The 7,000-nt window shown below is 45.9% G+C and overlaps 1 protein-coding gene across 4 annotated transcripts in view; it reads right to left on the reverse strand.

Annotated features, from left to right (window-relative positions):
* Raf1 (Raf-1 proto-oncogene, serine/threonine kinase) overlaps positions 1 to 4,927 on the reverse strand; it is an 83,744-nt gene extending 78,817 nt beyond the window's left edge. For 3 of the 4 annotated variants that reach the window (XM_023705940.1, XM_023705941.1, XM_023705939.1), the window contains exon 1: positions 4,459 to 4,927. The gene's annotated coding sequence lies outside the window, so the exon portion shown is untranslated. The remainder of the gene's footprint in view (positions 1 to 4,458) is intronic. The other variant, XM_004645612.2, reaches the window with a different exon arrangement.
* Positions 4,928 to 7,000: the final 2,073 nt, after the last annotated feature.

Consider the following 7,000-nt stretch of genomic DNA (forward strand, 5'->3'; position numbering starts at 1 on the left):
AAAAAAAAAAAAAAAAGAATGAAAACTCAGGGGGCTGGGGATAGAACTCTGTGGCACAAATGCCTGCCTGGCAAGCTCAAGGTCCTGAAATTGATTCCTGGTACCCACAAACAAAAAAGAATGAAAACTTGTCATTATATGGACATATTGATGATTAATCACTCTGACTCTTCCCTCAGAAATCCACTGGGATGAAGAGAAGTACTTTTTCCAAATGTGATGCTTAATTATGTAGCTTCCACAGCAACTGAGGAAAAATAAAGAGAACAACTTTACTAAACAGTAAAGATGTACTTAATTCTTTGCTACTTGACAATAAGCTCAACAGATAGAAAGAGGAAATGGCACTTCATAGACAATGTAGGTCCAAAAAAGCAATCCAATATAACATAGCAGGCTCCCTTAAAACACTGACTGTTTCCAGGCATAGTGATACATGCATGTAATTCCAGCAACTGGAAGGCTCAGACAGAAGGAGCACTGTGAGTTCAAGGGCAGCCTGGGCTGTATAGTTGAGACTCTGTCTTAAAAAAAACAACAAAAAAGCAAAAATGAGAAACAAGCAAAAATAACACTGCCATTTGCTGGCTATTTCCCATTCATTTACCAGAAAGTAAATCTCTAAATCACTAGGATTTTTTTTTCTTTTTTCTTTTTGCAGAACCGGGTTGAACTCAGGTCCTTGTGCTTGCCAGGCAAGCGCTTATTCTATTGAGCTATCTCCCCGGCCCCAAGGATTTTTAAATTCTAAAATACTTTTAGGGTTGTGATCTCTACCCAGTTAAATCTTTTAGAAGCTGGTCTAAAAAATAAAACTGTATAAAACTATCATGAGTTCCTCAAAAAATACTATAAAATGGGGCCAGGGAGATGGCTCAGTGGAATAAGCACTTCCCTGGCAAGCACAAGAGCCTGAGTTCAATCCACTGTTCCGCAAAAAGAAAAAAAAGCTATAAATACTGACTGAAAGGTGATGCCGATTACACACTTAGTAATTTGTCAAAGAAACCTCAGTAACCTAAGCAAAAAACAGCAACAAAGAAATACCCACTTGGCATTTTCCTTGGTTAAACTGAGATATTAGGAGTAACTCTAAAGACAAACATTTCTGAAATTAACCACTAACAGATTAACAGAATGTCTCAAACACTATAAAATTAAAAGTGAAATTTATTCACAATGGTTAAGGCAAAAATAAAGTACCCAGTCATTACTGTCATGAGGCTCATAGACAATAAGTTTAGCCAAGTATACTAAATTATTACACTAATATCTAGTATTACTCTTAGAAAACAGCTGGATGCACACCTGGGAATCTTACCCATTTCTTTTCATACCAAACACTAATACACCTCAACAAGGTCACTCTAAAAGAACTCAGTGGGGGCCCAGCCCTAGCTCAGTTCTTTAAGTGACTGCTTCCACAATGCTGGCAGCCTCAGTTTGCTGTAGTTCGATCCCCAAAACACTCCAGCCATGCAAAAGTGCCCTGAAGGCATTCAAGGAGCAAAACACACACACAAAAAAAAATAAATAAATAAAAATAAAAAAAATAAAAATAAAAGAACTCAGTGTTCCTGGTTCTCCAGTTAATTTAGTCAAGGTAAGCAATTTTTCTAAAAGTCAGATTTGAAAAAATGCCTTCGACAATTTACACAACTTAAATTAAAATGTTCAAGTCAATGCTTGATTCTGGGCCCATATAAACCTCTCACAACAGTTCCTGCCCCTCAAACACAGTGTTTAAGCCCTCTTGTAAGTCAACATGAGCCTGGCCCGCCAGCTCCTCCCAAAATCAGTGCTATCAGTGTGGCCTATTATAGTCATCACATGCAAACAAAAATGTTCCCACCTGTAACATTTTTCTTGTAGATGGTATGTTACTAATGAAGCTTTATATGAAATTTAAATGTAAAATAAAAATCTAAATGTAAATAATTTAATAAGTTTTGATTGCTTGTTTCTGCTGGAGGCCGGGGAGATGGCTCAGTGGAATAAGTGCTTCCCTGGCAAGTGCAAGGGCCTGAGTTCAATCCCCGGTTCCAGGAAAAAAAAAAAAAAAAAAGTCTTAAAATGGTTTTGGTGGGTACGGGGATCTTGTGCTTGTCAGGCAGGAGCTGCATCACTGAGCTATGTCTGTAGCCTTACTATGAAGTTTTAAAAGTGGACTCCAAAGTCACTAATTTTCCATTCCAAAAGTAAATGTAATTCTTCTGTAAAAGTCATGCAGCTGCTGTTTAATCTTTAGAGCAAAAGACTGGCATGTTTAACTATTCACTTACTTTCATAACACTTGTCATAAATGATCTGTTTAATTTGCTTATTTTTCCCTGCTAAACCAAATTTCTTAAAATATTTTCAAATATATTTCAGCCATTGAATTCAAAAGAAAACATTTTTTTTTCCATCTATTGACAAGACTTTAACAAAACTAACCTCACTCACAGTTTATTATCACAAACCCACATACCTAAAAGATAAGCTTTTAGAACAGATTTATTTTTTTCCAAGAACTCAGTGTTCTACTGGGTCAAATGTTTGGTTGGATTTTAAACAGTTTAGCCCTTGAAGTGATAAGGGTAAGAACAAGTGAAAAGAATCTCAATGTTCTTCATGGGTATACAATTAATACAACCCAAAGCTTTGGGAACTGCCAGCAAAATATTTTTTAACAGCATAATTACTTTAGCATAAGCATTAATCATAATAGCTATTTTAGGAAAACAATGTTCATACAATTTGGGACCTTCTAACAAGCCAGAAATCTGCAGCATCCAAAGTTTCCTATATAAAATATGTTACTTAAAAATATTTGCAGGCCAGGGAGATAGCTCAGTAGGATAAGCACTTGCCTGACAAGCACAAGGGCCTGTGTTCAATTCCTGGTTCCACCAAAAAAAAAAAAAAAAAAATTGCTTACATTCTACACTTTTTTAGATGTTTGTGTTACATAATCTGTCAAATTCTATATTCCTGAGGAACACGGTTTATATTGTCAATAGCCACTTAATATTTAAAATGTGAAGTGACTACCTTTTAAAAATCCATATTCTGTGAAGTCTACATTTATAAGAATCTTTATGTATTTATTGATTTATTTATTTTGAACTCAGGATCTTGCGTTTCCAGGCAGGCGCTTATTGTACTGAGCTATCTCCCTGGCCCCATCAAAATCTCTAGAAAGAATCCCGTAGAAAGGAGTTTGGTTCATTCACTGTTAAGTTCAAAACATATGACACAGAACATAAAACAAAGGGGGAAGGGAACTGTAGATACATGAACACACACACACACACACACACACACACAAACTTGTGAGACAAGATCTCACTAAATCTCTAAATCACCCAGGCTGGGCTTGAATTTGCAATCTTCCTGCCTCGGCCTCCCAAGAGCGCCGGGATTACAGGCTTGGACTACCACACCCAGCTCAAAAATGGTAACTAGGGGCTGGTGAGATGGCTCAGTGGTCTAAAGCACCTACTTAGAACAAACTTAGCAAACACAGGGGCCACGGTTCAATCCCCCAGCACCACATGCCAGCCAGCCCCGCCCCCTGGTGGGCTGAGCTGGCCACACACACACACACACACACATAAATAAATAAATTTTAAAAAATGGTAACTAGATTAACGAAGTACACCTTTTCAATTACCAATTGCCATCAGGTTCAAATCTTTTTTTGGGGGGGGTCCATCAGCAAAACATAATCAACTTTCACTTAGAACAAATCCACATCTATAACAGGATCCTTCACCATCTGCCAACGACCCTTTTAGACTCTCCTGTCTTAGCATCCCACCACACGCGCACACATACAGAGGCACGCCGCTCCCTAAACTCACCAATCCCACATGCCTCCCAGATCCCTCGTTTGGAACACCCTCTCCAGTCCTCCTTCGGGGTCACTAACCATTCTTCCCAACGTGTCGACGCGGATGGCTCCGGCGGGACTAGCTGCGCCAGGTCCCGAGGACCGAGAGCGGCTCGTCGCCCCACACCGACTCCCCACACGGTGCCCCGTCTCTGCGACCCAGGGCCAGAGGGAACAAGGAATGCACAACCGCCTCGCCCCGCTGCCCGCGCCGCACAAAGACCGGCGCGGACTTCTCCGGGTACCTGCGGCCGGCCCAACGAGCCGCACAGGCAGCCCGAGGCTCAAGCTCCGCGCAGCACCCCGAGCTCCTCCTCGGTGACCCACAGCCCTGCAGCCCACAGTGTGCGGGCCACTCCCCTTCCCGACTCCAGTCCCCTTCCCCGACTCCCGTCTCCTCCCCGCGCCAACGGGCAAGGCTCAAAAAGCCACGCCGCCCAGCCCGGCTACGCACCGCAGCAGACCCGCCGCAGATAATCCTGCAGATGCAGGCCGCCGGCGCGGTCCGTGGCCACACACAGGGAACGCGCGCCGCACGCCCCGCGAGACAGAGCCCACCAAGCCCGCCCCCGGCGCGGGCTCGCCCGCTGAGATGTTCCCCGACTGGCTCCGGCCCACAACGCAGCCCACCTGAGGGTGCCAGGCCGCCCGGTCCTGGAGGCGGCGGCGGCGGCGGCGGCGGTGGCGGCGTCGCGCCCACTGCTCCCGCGGCGCTGAGGGAGCGGGAGGCGCTTACAGGCGGCGCGTCCCCAACCCTGGGGACGGAGCCCCGGGAGGATCCCGCATCGTCGCCCTCGCGCTACACGCCTCAGGGCACGTGCCCCAAAGTTTGGCCAGCTGGCCCTCTGGCCACGTAAGGAGAGCGGCAGAGAAGACTTATCGCCTCACGTTCGCTGCGCTCTGACTCCCGCCATCTAAGATGGCGGCCTCAGCGTCCGCGAAGAAGAAGCTCGTAGCAGCCGGCGAGCGAGCGCTCCGCTCGGCGCTCCTCCTCCCGGCCTGCGGCGCCCGCTCTTGGTTTCTGTGGGAGCTCTCCAGTCTGGCTGTCGACTCTCGGCGAGGTCGAGGATCTATCGCTCTGGCCTGCACTTGGGTACCGCCCCGGGGCGTGGCCTCGCCGTGAGGGCGTGGCCCTGTAGTAGCGGTTGCGGCCATTTCTCAGCCCGGCGATGGTGGGCGGAGATGCGGAGATGGGATCTGGCTCCCTGAGTCCTTGTGACCTAGACGCCTGCCTGGGGCCCGGCTTCTCCCTCTCTAAGCCTCAGTTTCCCCGTCTGCACAAGGACGGGGATGGATCGTCGCAAAAATCGTCCAATAAGAAACTATTCCGTTAGCAATTGTATCCCATTACCACCCCTTCACACACGCTCGCCCCGCCGTTCGTGCCACTTTGTTCCTTGGTTCGGGAGTCCTCCACTTGACCTGTCCCGGGTCAGGACAGCCTCCAAGGACAGCCTCCTGATGCTCGGGCTGAGCATCAGGTGTAACGTGCTGTGCCTGGGGCTGGAACTGCCTCTTGGGTCTGGAGGGGCGTACTGTGGCCCAGAGCCACTCCCCTAGGGCCGTAATGGAGCCGTGCTGGGGTCAGGCTCCAGTCAAGTCCGCCTGGGCGCAGCCCGCAGGATATGCCCTGAGGTCCTTTGCAGGAAAGCCTGGCGAAGTCTGTCATCGTGGAAGGTGGAAAGTGAAGAGCTGCGCAAGTGTAGTGGCACACATCTGTAATCCTAGCACTCGGGAAACTGAGGCAGGAGGATCTAGGTAAATTCCAGGGCAGCCTGGGCTACATAGGGAAATCCTGTCTCAAGAAAAAAAAAAAAAAAATTGCCCTCCCCCCCCTTTGTGGAAAGGAAAAAACTTAAAAGATGATAAGAGGGTAACTAGATCCTGTTATCAGATTAATGAAAATTTAAAAACTAGGAATATAAATAGATCAGTGGTGGTGTATGCTTATGCTTAGAGGAGCACAAGACCCTGGGTTAGAACCCAGCACCAACACCAGGGAAGGGAGGGGAAGAGTGATCCAGCATATCTATACAACCCTTTTCTCAGCTTTAAATATGGTTTTCACATTTACAAGTTACTACAATCTTTGTTTTTTGGTTTTTTGGGGGGTTTTTTTGGAGTTTGCCTTCTCTTGGTTCATTGTCTCCTTATGGGTCTGGACACAAGTTTCAGTGAGGTTAGCATCCTATAGACATTTCTTCTATTGGGATAATAAATGCTTTCCTTCAAAAACAAGTTCAGAAGCCAAGTGCTATAGTATAACGCAGAGAAATCATTAACAGCCAGGTGTAGTGGAGCCATAATCCCAGCAGTTGGGAGGCCAAAGCAGGCAGCTCACCATGCCAGCCTGGGCTACATAGTAAGTTAAAGGCCATCCAGGACTATATGGTAAAACCCTGGAAGACAGTGCAAAATAATGGTCATTAACCCTCACTGGCAACTACATATCAAGCGTTGAAACCTGGTATGCAGCCTCATGGCCACCTCTGGAGCAGGGCCCCAGCATCAACTCCCTCCACAGATGAAGGAATGACAGCCGGTGAGCTACTGATTCAAGTCACACTGTTCAGTTCCACATCTACCTATTTTTTAATAACTTATTTCAACGTAATTTGAAACAGAAACTTTACAAGGAACTGCTATGTACAGCAAACGTACTTTTAATCATTTTAATGTGTTTGTTCAATATATAGGTAGATATTTCACCTGTGATCCCAGCACTAGGGAGGCTGAGGCAGAAGGATCACCATGAGTTCGAGGCCAGCCTGAACTATATGTCAGGACCCTGTCTCCAAAACAAAACTTTTTTTTTTTTTTTTTTGTGGAACCAGGGATTGAACTCAGGCCCTTGAGCTTGCCAGGCAAGTACTTATTCTACTGAGCCTGAACTCAGGCCCTTGAGCTTGCCAGGCAAGTGCTTATTCTACTGAGCCATCTCCCAGGTCCTAACAAAACTTATTTTAAATAGTTATTCAACTGTAGTAAGTAGCTAATCTTCATTTTAAAAAATATCAGTATACTCAGCCTGACCTGGTGGCACACACCCGTCCTCCTTGCACTCTGGAGACTGAGGAAAGACTCTTGTCTCAAAATTTTAAAAATTGTAGGACCAAGGGGATAGCT

This window comes from Octodon degus, unplaced genomic scaffold, assembly GCF_000260255.1.
Source record: "Octodon degus isolate 3935 unplaced genomic scaffold, OctDeg1.0 scaffold00233, whole genome shotgun sequence".
NCBI lineage: Eukaryota > Metazoa > Chordata > Mammalia > Rodentia > Octodontidae > Octodon > Octodon degus.